Below are 15,619 nucleotides of genomic sequence, written 5' to 3'. Positions count from 1 at the left end.
TCCCTCCTCCACTATCCTGGCTAAGACCGAGAACACTCCCGCCCAGAATCTTCCCAATTTTTCACAACCCCAAAACAGGTGTGCATGATTCGCTGGCCCCCGCCCACACCTCTCACACTCATCTGCTACCCCCTGAAAGAACCCACTCATTCTCGCCCGAGTCATATGCACCTTGTGCACCACCTTAAACTGTATCAGGCTCATCCTTGCACAAGAGGAGGTCCCGTTTACTCATCGCAGTGCCTCACTCCATACTCCCCAATTGATCTCCATTCCCAACTCTGCTTCCCATTTCTCCTTGATCTTCACCACCCGCTCGCCTCCCTGCTCCCCCAGCCACTTACATATATCCCCAATTCTTCCCTCCCCTTCCACATCCGGAAGCAGCAGTCGCTCCAGCAGGGTGTATCCCGGCAATCTAGGGAACCTCCTTCCAACCTTTCGTGCAAAGTCCCTAACCTGGAGATACCTGAACTCACTACCACTCGGCAGCTCTACCCTCTCCCTTAGCTCCTCCAGACTGGCGAACCCTTCCTCCAAATACAAATCCCTCACTTTGACCAGCTCCACTTCCCTCCACCTCCTGTATACACTATCCATCCCCCCGGCTCAAACCCATGATTCTCGCACAGCGGCGTTAGCACCGACATTCCTTCCACCCTAAAATGCCTCCTCAGCTGATTCCATATCTTCACCGTGGACTGCACCACTGGGCTCCCTGAATACCTGCTCAGAGCCATTGGCAATGCTGCCGTCACCATAGCCCTCAAACTAGACCCCTTACAAGATTCCTCCTTCATCCTAACCCACACTACCCTTTCTCCTTCCCCACCACCACCGCACCTTGTCCACATTCGCAGCCCAATAATAGTGAAGCAAGTTTGGCAACACCAACCCCCTCTGCTGACTCTGCCTCTGTAGCAGGGTCCTCCCCACCCTCGGCACCTTCCCCGCTGATACAAAGTCAGAGATGATTGTGTCCACTTTCCAAAAATAGGCCTTTGGTATAAAGATCGGGAGAGCCTGAAAGATAAACAAGAACCTCTGCAGAATATTCATTTTCACCACTTGGACCCTCCCCGCCAACGTTAAGTGCAGTGTATCCCACCTCTTAAGATCCTCCCTGGCCTCCTCCACCAGCTTCGTTAAGTTCCACTTATGGAGCCCCGTCCATTCCCTCGCTACCTGAATCCCCAGGTACCTAAACCTATCCCTCGCTACCATAAATGGCATCCCCCCTAAATTAGCCCGCTGTGCGACCTCATTCACAGGGAATACCTCGCTTTTCCCTACATTCAGCTTGTATCCCGAGAACCCTCCAAACCTCCCCAACAGACCCATAATCCTTCCCATACTCTCCAACGGATCCAAAACATACAACAAGAGGTCATCGGCATAGAGCGACACCCCATGCTCCCTCGGTCCCCTCATTCTCGCCTGCCACTCTGCCGACCATAGAGCCATCGCCAATGGCTCTATGGCCAGTGCAAACAGCAGCGGCGATAGCGGGCACCCCTGTGTCAGTCAAAGCTTTGTGAGCTCATATCATTTGTCCTCACCCTTGCTCTTGGCACCACATACAGCAACCCCACCTATGCCACAGATCTCAGCCCAAACCCAAACCTTCCCAAAACTTTGAACAAGTACCGCCACGCCACCCAATCAAATGCTTTCTCCGCATCCATGGACACCACCACCTCCGGTACCAGAGCTCTTGACGGATTCATCACCACGTTCAACAGCCGACTTATATTACTCGCGAGCTGCTGCCCTTCACGAAGCCTGTTTGATCTTCTGCAACCACCCCCGGGACACAATCCTCCATGCCAACAACTTAGCCAATACTTTCACATCCGTGTTCAATAATGATATGGGTCTATACGACCTACATTCCACCGGATCCTTCCCTTTTTTGTGGATTAGTGTGATTACTTTCTGCTTCATTGTCTCCGGCAACTCCCCCTTCTCCAGTGCTTCATTAAACGCCCCCAACAGATGTGGTGCCAGGTCCTCCGCAAATTCCTTATAAAATGCTGCCGGGTACCCATCCGGCCCAGGGGCCTTCCCCGACTTCATACTATCCAGCACCTCACCTCCCTCAGCCCCAGGGGCTCCTCCAACACCTGCCTCTTTGCTTCCTCCACCTGGGGAAATTCCAGCTCATCCAGAAACCACCCCATGTCCCCTTCCTCTCCTCCTGGGTCTACCTCATAAGGTCCCTGGTAATACTCTCTAAGTGCCTCATTTATCTTCCCTGGCTCTGACACCACATCCCCAGCCCGGATCTTCAATATTTCCCTGGACACAGCCTGCCTCCGCACTTGGTGCGCCAGCATGCGGCTCGTCTTCTCCCATACTTGTATTGTAACCCTCTTGCCCTACCGCCCTCCCCGTTGTCAGCCTGTCAAATTGCCCCTGCAACTTTTTCCTCCTCGCCAATCCCTCCACGGGTGGGCACCCTCGAATATTCCCTGTCCACCTCCACTATCTCGCTTACTAGAGGGTCATGTTCCGCCCTCCTTTCCGTGTTCACACGAACCGTAAATTAGATAATTTCTCCCCGGACCACTGCCTTCAGTGCTTCCCCAAAAATGCCCGCCGACACCTCCCCATTCCGACTGAACTCCACATAATCCCCAATCGCCAACCGCACCTTATCACGAAAACTTCCATCCGCCAACAATCCCGAGTCAAACCTCCACCCCGGCCTCTGCTCTTGTCCAGTACTGAACCAAATATCCAGTCAGTGTGGTGCATGGTCCGAGATAACTATCCCCGCATACCCTGCCCCCACCACCCCAACCAAAATCTCCCGACTCACTACAAAGTAATCGATCCTCGAATACACCTTGTAGACGTGTGAAAAGAAGGAATACTCCCTTCCCCCTGGGTTCTGAAAGTGCCATGGATCCACCATACCCATCCTCTCCATAAACCCCCCATTCGTACCCTACCCATCGACCTGGGGCTCGATCTATCCATCCTCGGCTCCAGGACACAGTTCAAATCTCCTCCCATGATCAACTGGTATGTGGCCAAATCCGGGATAAAACCCACATCATCCCAATTTGAGGCATAAACATTTATCAACACTACCGGTGCCCCTTCCAATACCCCGCTCACAATCACATATCTCCCACCTGGATTCCTCACCTCCTTCGCACTCACGAATCCCATTTTTATGCTCATTAAAATCGCCACACCCCTCGATTTCAAATCAAACCCCGAGTGAAAATCCTGCCCGACCTACCCCTTCCTTAACCTAATCTGGTCCTTCACGCGGAGGTGTGTCTCCTGCAAAATGACAACCCCCACTTTCAGGTTCCTGAGGTGCGCGAACACCCGCGACCTTTTAACCGGCCCATTCAGTCCCCGGACGTTCCACGTTACCAACCTCACCGGAGGCTTGCGGCTCCAATCCCCTCTACCGTCCGTGATCTTCCCCACTTAACTCTTGCCCCTTTAATTCCACTCTGTACCTAGCCCATCCCAGATGGCCCCTTTCTTCACCCTTCACCATGTCATCTCTCACCCCCTGCCATGTCGCAGAACCCCACCCCCCCGCTTTTCCCTTCCCCCTCTTCCCCTCCCCCCCCTCTTCCCCTCCCCCCCCACTTCCCCCCTCCCTCCGGCCACCCCTCTTGGCCTTCTCCCCACCACCTCACTTCCGTTCACCAGCATAACCTGCTAGCGCAGCTGCCCCTGCCCAAAGGCACATCCTAATGACCCCCCCCCCCCCCCCACTCCTCAGCTCAAAGAAGAAGGCCTCCTGCTGGCCTTACCCTCCCAAACAAGAACTTCTCCTGAACTCCAGGTATCCTTCTCCAAAAGCAAACAAACAGATGTTAAACACAAACAGTCCCATAAAACAGCAGGGGGGATGGGAACATCCATCCCTACATAAACTTTTCACCCCTACAACTCCTTACAATGTCAACATTGAACAGAAATCCCCCACAAAAAAAGGCAAAAATCCCCCAATCCCTACACCCACTTCAAATATGCTCCCGACCATTACCTAATGCCAGCACCCCGGTTCCCAAGCATTGTCCACTCAGTTCTCCCCCAGTTTATGCTCCTTAATGAAGTCTTCGGCCACTTCTGGGGTCTCGAAATAATACTCCGGCCTCCGAACGTCACCCATAGTTTCGCCGGGTAGAGCACAGCAAACCTGATCTGCCGCCGGTACAGCACCACCTTGGCCTTGTTGAAACCTGCCTGCTGTTTTGCCAACTTGGCTCCGATGTCCTGATAAATCCGGACGTTATTTCCCTCCCAGTCGCAGCTATGCTTCTCCCTGGCTCACCGTAGAATTTTCTTTCTCCACAAATTTATGGAGTCTCACGATCACCGCCCGCGGCGGCTCCCCAGCTCTAGGCTTCTGCCTCAGTGACCTATGCGCTCGGTCCACTTCAGGTGCCTTATCCAGCACTCCTTCTGCCACCAGTCCCGCCAGCATCTTCGAGACGTACCTCGTGGCACTCACACCTTCCACTCCTTCAGGCAGGCCCACTATTCGCAGGTTCTGTCTTCTCGAGGAATTCACCTGCTCCTCAACCTTTGCCCTCAGCGTTTTACAAAGGTCTCCTAGAAGCCCCACCTCCGCCTCCAGAGCCACCACACGATCGCTGTGGTCCGAGATCACTCCTGCAATCTCCCGAATCTGTGACCCCTGCACCTCCAAACACCTCACCATACACTCCAAAGTACTCTTCAGGGGTGCCACAGCTTCTGCAATGGCCTTTGCATGATCCTCATGCATTTCTTTCCTCTGTTTATGGAATGCCTCCTTGATAAAAGTAATCAGTTCCTGTATCTGGGGCCTTGCAGCTTGCCCCTCCCCTGCCTGCATGCTGGAAGAGATTGTCTGTGAAGCACAAGACTGTTTCAACTTTCCAGCCAAACCTCTCACTGTTTTCTGCCGGGTCCGCTGATCAGAAGACATACCATTCCAGGGGTAAACTACTCCTCTAACATTCACCTATGCCTTTTCATCAAAATTCCACCCGGATCTGGGTAAAAAGAGCCCTTTTCTGTGACTTTGAACAGGAACAGCCCTTTATGTGACCAATCACTCCATGGTCACAAGCGGAAGTAACAAGGACAAATCCTAATGATTTAAAGAAAGCCAGCAGATTTAAGGGAAAATAGTTTTTTTGGATGAGGTAATATAGGTGAATGACAGTCATGATGTTGATCCGATGCACATGGACCTCTGGAAAGCATTTGATAAAATGTCACATGACAAGCTTGCGACCAGTCATAGCCCATGGAATAAAAAAGACAGCGTGGATATAAAATTGGCCGAGTGACAGGCCAGGTGCAGTTTAGGTTACAGGGATAGGGCGGGATGGATGGGGGAATGGACATGGGTAGGGTGCTCTTTCAGAGGGTCGGTGCAGGCTCGATGGGCCAAATGGACTCCTCCTGCACTGTAGGGGTTCTATGAAACACAGTAGCAGTGAATGACTGTGTTTTGGACTGGAGGACATTGAACGGTGATTCTGAGGCATCAGTGTGAGGTACCTTGCTCTTTCGGATATATATTAACAACCTATTCTTGGTGTACAGGATACAAATTCAAAATTTGCAGATGACAAAATTTAGAAGCATTTTGAACTGAGGGTAGTGCCGAACGTCCATGGACAGAGGCTGGTGGAATGGATGGAGAATGGTGGATGGAATTTAATACAGAGAAATGTGAAGTGATTCATTTTGGTAGGGAGAATGTAGTCTATTTAAAGGGTACAGCTACAGGGGATGCAGGGCAGAGGGACCTGGGGACGATATGCACAATTGTTAAGATGCTAGGACAGGTTAAGATTGGTTAATAAAGCATTCAGGATCCTGGGTTATTAGGGTAGGAGAGTACAAGAGCAAGGAGGTTATGTTGAACCTGTATAAGACCTCAGGTGCAGCACTGTCCAGTTCTGATCACCACACTTTAGGAAGGATGTGAATGATTAGATTGGGTGCAGAAAAGATTCACGAGAATGGCCCCAATGATGAGGAAAGTCAGTTAAGTGGATAGATTGGAGAAGTTTGGACTGTTCTCCTCAGAGTAGAGAAGGTCGAAAGGAGATTTGATCGAGGTCTTCAAAATCACAAGGGGTCTGGACAAAGTAGACAGAGAGAAACTGTTTTCATTGGTGAATGCATCGAGAACCAGAGGGTACAGATTTAAGGTAATTGGTAAAAGATTCAGAGACAACATGAGAAAAATTTATTTGCAGAGCGAGTGGAATGCACTGGCCGAGGGTGGGGTGGAGGCAGATTCAATCGAGTCTTTCAAAAGAGAAGTGGATTCTCAGAGGAAGAACAGATTTGGAGGGCTAATAATAACAATCTTTATTAATGTCACAAGTAGGCTTACATTAACATTGCAATGAAGTTATTGTGAAAAAAATCGCCGGGTAGAGAGGGAGAATTCAGAATGTCCAATTCATCTAATGAGCACGAATTTTGGGAAAAACCTTTGGACACCAAGGAGCAATTTAGCATGGCCAATCCACCTAACCTGCACATCTTCAGATTGTGGGAGGAAACTGGAGCACCTGGAGTAGTGACCTTTGAGTAACTCTTATGATCTCTGCGAATGTTTTGGTATCGGAGACATCCGGGGACGTTCAGCTTCGAATCAGACTGGATGTCTGTGCCCCACATGCAGTTAACAAAATGACTCTGCTTCTGCTTGTAGGCTGGACTTGTTCTACAACTCTTGCAATCGGACCTTTTCTCCAAATTTTTGTAATCTGAGTCACTGAGCTTTACCTCGTTGATAACTTCCACCAGTTAACTAAAAGAAACAGCGATTTATTCCAACTATAAATAACTATTTATAGAGAGCTTTTAAATGGTCTGTCCATACTCAGCTCGAGGGTCCAACAGCAGGGACAAGTCTCAACACGCCCCAGGGAATTCCCAACTCCAGCTCCTGATTGAACTAGCGGGTCACATGACCCCTTCCTCAGCGAATGTCCCATAAAGGGGCATCTAGCTAAAATACCAACAGTGTCAATTTCTGCTGCACAACTCTGTGGTAAACTAACATTAAACCAGTCACAGGTAGCACAGTGGCACAGTGGGTTAGCACTGCTGCCTCACGGTGCCGGGGTCCCAAGTTCGATCCCGGCTCTGGGTCACTGTCCGTGTGGAGTTTGCACATTCTCCCCGTGTTTACGTGGGTTTCACTCCCACAACCCAAAGATGTGCAGGCTCGGTGGGTTGGCCACGCTAAATTGCCCCTTAATTGGAAAAAATGAATTTAGTACTCTAAATTTATATTAAAAAACAATAAACCAGTCCCAATGTAGCTGAAATTAGTCAGTGATCATTGAAATCGGCCAGTATCTCAACCGCTTGTATTTGAGGGAACATTCCATTCCCAATATGCGACTGCACAATATATCCAGCATTGGCCAGCCAATTAGGAGACCTTGATCGCAGTAACCATTATCATTTGCCCCAGTTTGGTTGTCCTTTACCTGCTCTTCTACTCTGCCAAAATACCCGGAACAAAATGACATTCATACAGAATTTTTTCTATCGTTATGTCCCAAAGCCCTTCACAACCAATAAATTATTTTGGGGGCGCGGTCTCACTTGCTGTGTAGGGCGATGTGGCAGCCAATGCGCTTGCCACAAACAGAAATAAGATAAATGAAAGATTTAGGTACAGAGATACAATCAGCAAGGGAGACAAAAAATGTAACAGGAAACCCTCAATGGGTAAGACAGCATTTGTGTTACTGGATTGTAACCCAGGGGACCAGATTAATGTTAGAGACAAGAGATCAAATCTGACCATTTAATAAGTAGCAGAATCCATGAAATAAATATGAAATTTAAAGCTAGTCTCAATCACAGTGACCGGGGACTTGCCTCGATTGTTATCTTTTAGAGAGAAAATTCACTGTCCTTCCCCATCAAGCCTCCCTACACCCCAGACTCACAACAATGTGGTTGGCTCTTAACTGCCCCCTGAAATGGGCGAGCGAGACATTCCGTTGTATCAAACCATAAGAGAAAAGTTGAAGGATTAAAAAATGGATGGACCCCCCAGCATGGGGAAAGGCAGACCCAGCCCTTTCAGTATCACGGGCTCAAATCCTAGAACTCCCTCCCTAATAGCCTGGTGGGTGTACCTACATCACATGTAAAGCAGTGGCTCAAGAAGGCAGCTCACAACTTCCGGTGGCGGCCATGGAGCGAGTGGTCGCATATTTGGCAGCCCCCGCTCATGGTGGTCTTTTTGTGGCTTTTACATCGGTTTGTCGCAGGAATTTTGTAAGAAAAAGGTGCAGAAGTGAGAGTAGTAGGAGTGACCCCTAGTTTATGGAGCTGCGGTCCAGATGTGCCCAGGGAAAAAAAGCAAACCTGTTGGTTGAGGCGAGGGAGAAGCAGACAGTGCAAGCGGAGATGGCGGATGTGCAGGGTGTGGCCCTGCCGGCTCAGTGGTCGATGGACCAGTTGGTGAGCTTCCTGAATGAGAGGTTCACCCAACTGTGGAAGGAAAGTGCGGAGGATCTGGCCCGGGCAGTGGTTGACTGCGTGGAGACGAGACTGGAGGCACAGGGACAGGCGATCCAGAGGCCAGGGAGCAGGAGGACCTGTCCGCTTCGATGGCGGCAGAGATTGGGCTGATGCGTGACCAGTAGAAGTGACTGATGGAGAAGGTGGAGGACCTGGAGAATCGTTCACGGAGGCAGAACATTCGGATCCTGAGTCTGCCGGAGGGGACTTCCGGTTGCGGTGATGCCTTGCTAGCCGCACGTTTCGGCGGCTCCAGCTCCGACGGACCTTTGGGCTCTTTTAAGAGCCCCAACGGGAGCTTTTTGGGCGACGCAACCCGGTGTGGGGTGAGTGAGCCGGCGGCGGCGGCTGCAGCGCAAGGAATCGTCGACCAAAGAGACAGAAAGGGAGAAGCACAAGATGGCGGCGGAGAAAGCTCAGGCGACATGGGGGCCCGAGCAGGACGAATTTTTGAGACGGTGTGTGGAGTAACTAAAGAGGGAGGTGCTGACCCCGATGCTACAGGCAATTGAGGAGCTCAAGGAGACACAAAAGACCCAGGAGACAGAGCTCCGCGTGGTGGAGCAGAAGGTGACGGATAATGAGGACTAGATCCTGGGCCTGGCGGTCAAAACACAGGACGCACGAGGCACTTCATAAAAAGTGTACTGAAAGGATCGAGGCCCTAGAAAACGGAGCGCGAAGGAAGAACCTTCGGATACTGGGTCTCCCTGAGGGTGTGGAAGGAGTGGACTGTGGAGCTTATGCAAGTACGATGCTGAGCTCACTGATGGGTGCGGAGGCCCCTATGGGCCCCTTGGAGGTGGAGTGGGCACATCGGATCCCGGCGAGAAGACCAAAAGCGGGAGAACCACCCAGGGCGATAATCGTGCGATTTCACCGCCTTATGGATCGAGAAGAGGTCCTGAGATGGGCTAAAAAGGTGCGGAGTAGCAGATGGGAGAATGCAGTGGTACGGGTGTACCAGGATTGGAGTGCGGAGATGGCGAGAAGGAGGGCGAGTTTTAACCGAGCCAAGGAGGTGTTGCATAAAAAGGTGAAGTTCGGGATGCTGCAGCCGGCAAGACTATGGGTCACGTATCAGGAGAGACACCATTATTTTGAGACGGCGGAGGAAGCATGGACCTTTATTAAAGAGGAGAAATTGGATCAGAACTGAGGGACTGATACTGCAGGAAATGTTATTGTTAATGTTATGGTTGATGTTAATAGAGAAGTAAATTGGGAAGGGGGGAGACATTGGGAAATGTGGGCGCCGGTGAGGGGGGAGAGACGGGACATAGATGGAGAATGAGGAAGGGGAGGGGGAGGGGAAAGGGAGCTGCGCCACAAGAGGCGGGTCAGGTAAAGGGACGTTCCCGCGCCAGAAAGAATATGGCGGGAAGACAGGCGCAAGGCGGATGGGAGTTCCCCACACGGGGGGGGTCGAGGAGTGAGCAGGAGTCGCCGGGGTCAGCTGAAGTCAGCTGACTTACGGAAGTAATATGGGGGGCGCAATCACGCTAGAAAGAGATCTAGCGGAGGGACGGGGACGGGGGGACAACTGGGTTGTTGCTGCGGAAATCCAAAAGGAAATGGCTAAAGACTGGGTGGACGGGGATGGTATGCGACGCTGGGGGAGCGAGTGGGAGCGCGGAGGCGGGATATGGGACTGGCCTAGAGAAGGTAATGGCTAGTCGACACGGGAGGGTGGCAGGTAGCCCCCTAGTGAAGCTGATCACGTGGAACGTGAGAGGCCTGAACGGACCGATAAAAAGGGCCCGAGTGCTCGCGCATTTGAAAGGACTAAGGGCAGACGTGGTTATGCTCCAAGAGACGCACCTAAAGGTGGCGGACCAAGTTAGGCTAAGGAAAGGATGGGTGGGACAGGTGTTCCACTCAGGACTAGACGCAAAGAACAGAGGGGTGGCCATATTGGTGGGGAAACGGGTAGCATTTGAAGCAAAGAACATCGTAGCAGATAGCGGAGGTAGATATGTAATGGCGAGTGGCAGGCTGGAGGGAATGGAGGTCGTGTTGGTTAATGTATATGCCCCGAACTGGGATGATGCGGGATTTATGAGACGGATGCTGGGGCGTATACCGGACCTGGAGGTAGGAAACTTGATTTTAGGAGGGTACTTTAATACTGTGCTGGACCCGGGGCTAGATAGATCCAGCTCAAAGACCGGAAGAAGGCCGGCAGCGGCCAAGGTGCTTAAGGGGTTTATGGACCAAATGGGGGGAGTGGATCCATGGCGATTTCTTAGACCTAGGGCTAGGGAGTTCTCCTTCTTCTCCCATGTCCATAAAGTGTACTCCCGGATAGATTTTTTCGTTTTGGGAAGGTCGTTGATCTCTAGGGTGGAAGAAGCTGAGTATTCAGCCATAGCGGTTTCGGACCATGCCCCACATTGAGTGGACCTGGAATTAGGAGAGGAAAGGGAGCAGAGAGCACTCTGGCGATTAGATGTGGGATTGATGGCGGATGAGGGAGTGTGTGCAAGAGTGCGGGGGTGTATCGAGAGGTACCTGGAGGTCAATGACGACGGCGAGGTCCCTGTGGGAGTGGTATGGGAAGCACTAAAAGCGGTGGTCAGAGGAGAGCTGATCTCCATTGGGGCCCACAAAGGGAAAACAGAGGCCAAGGAAAGGGAAAGATTACTGGGGGAGATTTTAAGGGTGGATAGGGAATTTGCAAGACCCCGGAGGAGGGACTGTACAGGGAGAGGAGACGACTCCAGACGGAGTTTGACCTCCTGACCACCAGAAAGGCGGAGGAGCTGTGGAGGAAGGCACAGGGGAGGAGGTATGAAAATGGGGAAAAGGCTAGTCGCCTGCTGGCTCATCAATTGCGAAAGAGGACAGCAGCGAGGGAGATAGGAGGAATTAGAGACGAAAAGGAAGACACGGTGCGAAGAGGAGGAAAGATAAATGAGGTGTTCATGACCTTTTATGAGGGACTGTATAGGTCTCAACCCCCAGAGGGAGGGGAGGGGATGCGGCAGTTCCTGGATCAATTGAGGTTCCTGAGGGTGGAGGAGCAGGAGGTGGTAGGCCTGGGGGCACCGATTGGGGTGGACGAGGTTATTAAGGGAGCATGCAAGCAGGGAAGGCTCCGGGACCAGACGGGTTCCCGGTGGAATTTTACAGAAAATATGTGGACTTGTTGGCCCTGTTGATGGTGAGGACGTTCTATGAGGCCAGGGAAGGAGGGACTTTACCCCCGACAATGTCGGAGGCGACGATATCGCTAATTTTGAAGAGGGATAAAGATCCGTTGCAGTGCGGGTCCTATAGACCTATTTCATTATTGAACGTAGACGCCAAATTGCTGGCAAAGGTACTGGCATCGAGGATAGAGGACTGTGTCCCAGAGGTGGTGCACGAAGACCAGACAGGGTTCGTAAAAGGGAGACAACTGAATGTTAACGTGCAACGACTATTAGGGGTGATAATGATGCCCCCAGTGGAGGGGGAGGCAGAGATAGTGGCGGCAATGGGCGCAGAGAAGGCATTTGATAGGGTGGAGTGGGAGTATTTATGGGAAGTGTTAAGGAGGTTTGGGTTCGGGAACGGGTTTATTAGCTGGGTCAAACTTCTTTATGGGGCTCCAACGGCAAGTGTAGTTACGGGTCGACAAAGATCGGAGTATTTCCGACTATATAGGGGAACAAGACAGGGATGCCCGCTGTCTCCATTGTTGTTCGCGTTGGCAATTGAACCTCTGGCCATGGCGTTGAGAGACTCCAGGAAATGGAGAGGGGTGATTAGAGGGAGAGAGGAACACCGAGTCTCGCTATACGCAGGTGACCTATTGTTATACGTGTCGGACCCAGCGGGGGGGGATGATAGAGGTTATGCGAATGTTGAGGGAGTTCGGGGATTTCTCGGGGTATAGGCTAAACATGGGGAAGAGTGAATTATTTGTGATACATCCAGGGGACCAGAGTAGAGAGATAGAAGGCCTGCCTCTAAGGAAAGTGGAAAGAAACTTCCGATACCTGGGGATTCAGATCGCTAGGAGCTGGGGAACCTTGCACAGACTTAATCTGACACGGCTGGTAGAACAAATGGAGGAGGACTTCAAGAGGTGGGACATGCAGCCTCTGTCGCTGGCGGGCAGGGTGCAGGCAATTAAGATGATGGTCCTCCCGAGGTTCTTATTTGTATTTCAATGTCTCCCTATACTAATCACTAAGACCTTTTTCAATAAAATAGACAGGAGCATCACGAGCTTCGTGTGGGCAGGGAAAGTTCCGAGAGTAAGGAGGGGGTTCCTTCAGCGTAGCAGGGACAGAGGAGGATTGGCACTACCGAACTTGGGCGATTACTATTGGGCCGCCAATGTGGCAATGATACGTAAATGGATGATGGAGGGTGAGGGAGCGGCGTGGAAAAGACTGGAGAGAAAGTCCTGTAAAGGGATGAGTTTAGAGGCGCTGGCGCTGCTCCCGTTCTCACCAAAAGAGTTTACCACGAACCCGGTGGTGGCGGCAACATTGAACATCTGGGGACAGTGGAGGCGACAGAGAGGGGTGCGGGGAGCCCTGGTGGGGTCCCCAATCAGGAACAACCATAGGTTCGCCCCAGGAAGAATGGATGGAGGATTTCAGAGCTGGCACCAGTTGGGAATTAGGAGGGTGGGAGATTTATTTATAGATGGGACTTTTGCGAGCTTGGGAGCATTGGAGGAAAAGTATAAGTTGCCCCGGGGAAACTTCCTGAGATAAATGCAGGTGAGGGCGTTTACTAGACAACAAGTGAGGGAATTTCCGCTGCTCCCGACACAGGGGACTCAGGACAGAGTGCTTTCAGGGGTGTGGGTCGGAGAGGGCAAGGTGTCAGAGATATACCGAGAGATGAGGGAAGAGGGGGAGGAGTCGGTGGGCAAACTAAAAGGAAAGTGGGAAGAGGAGCTAGGGGAGGAGATTGAGGAAAGTATGTGGGCTGATGCCCTAAGCAGGGTAAACTCCTCTTCCTCATGTGCCAGGCTTAGCCTGATTCAATTCAAGGTGCTACATAGAGCACACATAACGGGAGCAAGATTGAGCAGGTTCTTTGGAGTGGAGGACAAATGTGGGAGGTGCGGCGGAAGCCCGGCAAACCACGCACATATGTTTTGGGCATGCCCGGCACTGGAGGGGTATTGGAAGGGAGTGACGGGAGTGATTTCGAAGGTGGTGAAGGTCCGGGTCAAACCAGGCTGGGGGCTAGCTCTATTTGGAGTTGCGGATGAGCCGGGAGTACAGGAGGCGAAAGAGGCCGACGTTGTGGCCTTTGCGTCCCGAGTAGCCCGGCGTAGGATCCTACTCATGTGGAAGGAGGCGAAACCCCCCGGACTGATATGGCGGGGTTCATTAAACTGGAGCGGATAAAGTTTGCCCTGAGAGGATCGGCTCAAGGGTTCACCAGGCGGTGGCAGCCATTTCTCGACTACCTAGAGGAACGTTAGAGGGAAGACAGACGACCTGCAGCAGCAACCCGGGGGGGAGGGGGTGTTTAGTTTAGTTTATGTTAAACGATTATGGGGTTTAGTTATTTGTTTATTGTTAAAATTTCTTTACTGTTACGTTTGCTTTGTAAGAGGGAAAAAATTGTTGTTCGGAAATTTTTTTTCAATAAAATATATATTTTTTTAAAAAGAGTCTGCCGGAGTGAATTGAAGGATTGGATGTGGGTACGTACGTCGGGACGATGTTGGGGAAGCTGCTTCGACCGACCTTTAGAAGTGGATCGGGCCCACAGGGCACTGATGCGGGGGGGCGAGCCACCGGGGGCGATAGTGGTGCGATTTCATCGGTTCCTGGACAAGGAATGCATCATGAGGTGGACAAGGCAGACGAGGCGATGCACTTGGGATGACGTCGAGATTCGGGTGTACCAAGACCTGGGGGCAGAGTTGGACTAGATTTCAATACAGTCCTGGATCCAAGGTTGGACCGGTCGAGTTCTAGGCCTGGGTAGGTATCAGCTATGGCAAGGGAGATTTGGGGATTCATGGAGCGCTTGGGGGGGGGGGGGGGGGGGGGGGGAGAGAGGTAGGTATGTGAGCGGGTGAGCGAGGCAATTCGGGGATATATAAGGATCAATGACATGGGTGAGGTTTCGGCAAGGGTGGTTTGGGAGTAGTTATTAGGGGGGAATTCATCTCAATTCGGGCCCAAAAGGAGACGGCTGAGCGGGTGGAGTTGGACAGGCTGGTAGGCGAAATCTTACAGGTGGACAGGAGGCACCTCCGGAGTCTCCGGATGACGGGCTTTGAAGGAATGTCAGAGACTGCAGCTGGAATTTGGGCTCCTGTCCACAGGTAAGGCGGAGGACAGCTGAGGAGGGTAAAGGGAGCGGCGTGTGAGTATGGGGGAAAAGCCAATAGGATGCTGGCGCACCAGCTGAGGAAACAGGGTGAGGCGGCGAGGAGAGATTGGGAAGGTGAGAGATACAGGGGGGAAAGGGGGTTTTGGATCCGGCGGGGGTAAATGATGTGCTTTGGGAGTTTTATAATAAATTGTATAAATCGGAACCCCCAGCCGGGAAGGGAGGCATGAAGCAATTTCTGGAAGGGCTGGAGTTCCCGAGGATAGATGAGTTGGTGGAGGGTTTTGGGAGCCCCAATTGGGCTTGGGGAGGTTATAGACGGATTGGGGGCGATGCAATCGGTGTAAAGCCCCGGGACCAGACGGATACCCGGTGGAGTTTTATAAAAAGTTTTCCCGGGCTGTTGGGGGCCGCTCTTGATAAAGGCTTTTAAACAAGTTGAAGGAGCTGGGAGTGCTCCCCCAACGTTATCGCAGGCATCGATTTCCCTTATTTTGAAGCAGGACAAGGATCCCGGAGAGCTGTGGCTCATATAAGCCAATCTGCCTGTTAAATGTAGATGCAAAATTACTGGCAAAGATCTTGGCCATGCGCATAGAGGATTGTGTCCTGGAGGGTAATAGGGGAGGACCAGACGGGATTTGTAAAGGACGATACCCGACGTCCAACTTTAGGCGGCTCCCGAAATGTAATAATGATGCCTGCAGAGGGCGCGCGAGGTCAAGGGTGGTGGTGGCCATGGATGCAGAAAAGGCCTTTGATTGGGTGGAGTGGAGGTACTTGTGGGATG

General features: G+C 51.8%; 1 protein-coding gene across 1 annotated transcript in view; it reads right to left on the bottom strand.

The window, feature by feature from the left end:
- LOC140392960 (inorganic pyrophosphatase-like) overlaps positions 1-15,619 on the bottom strand; it is a 148,217-nt gene that overhangs the window by 16,566 nt on the left and 116,032 nt on the right. The gene's annotated exons all lie outside the window — the stretch shown is intronic.

This window comes from Scyliorhinus torazame, chromosome 16 (assembly GCF_047496885.1).
Source record: "Scyliorhinus torazame isolate Kashiwa2021f chromosome 16, sScyTor2.1, whole genome shotgun sequence".
Lineage (NCBI taxonomy): Eukaryota > Metazoa > Chordata > Chondrichthyes > Carcharhiniformes > Scyliorhinidae > Scyliorhinus > Scyliorhinus torazame.
Note: the sequence above shows the minus strand (reverse complement) of the source record. Positions and strands in the feature narration are given on the sequence as shown.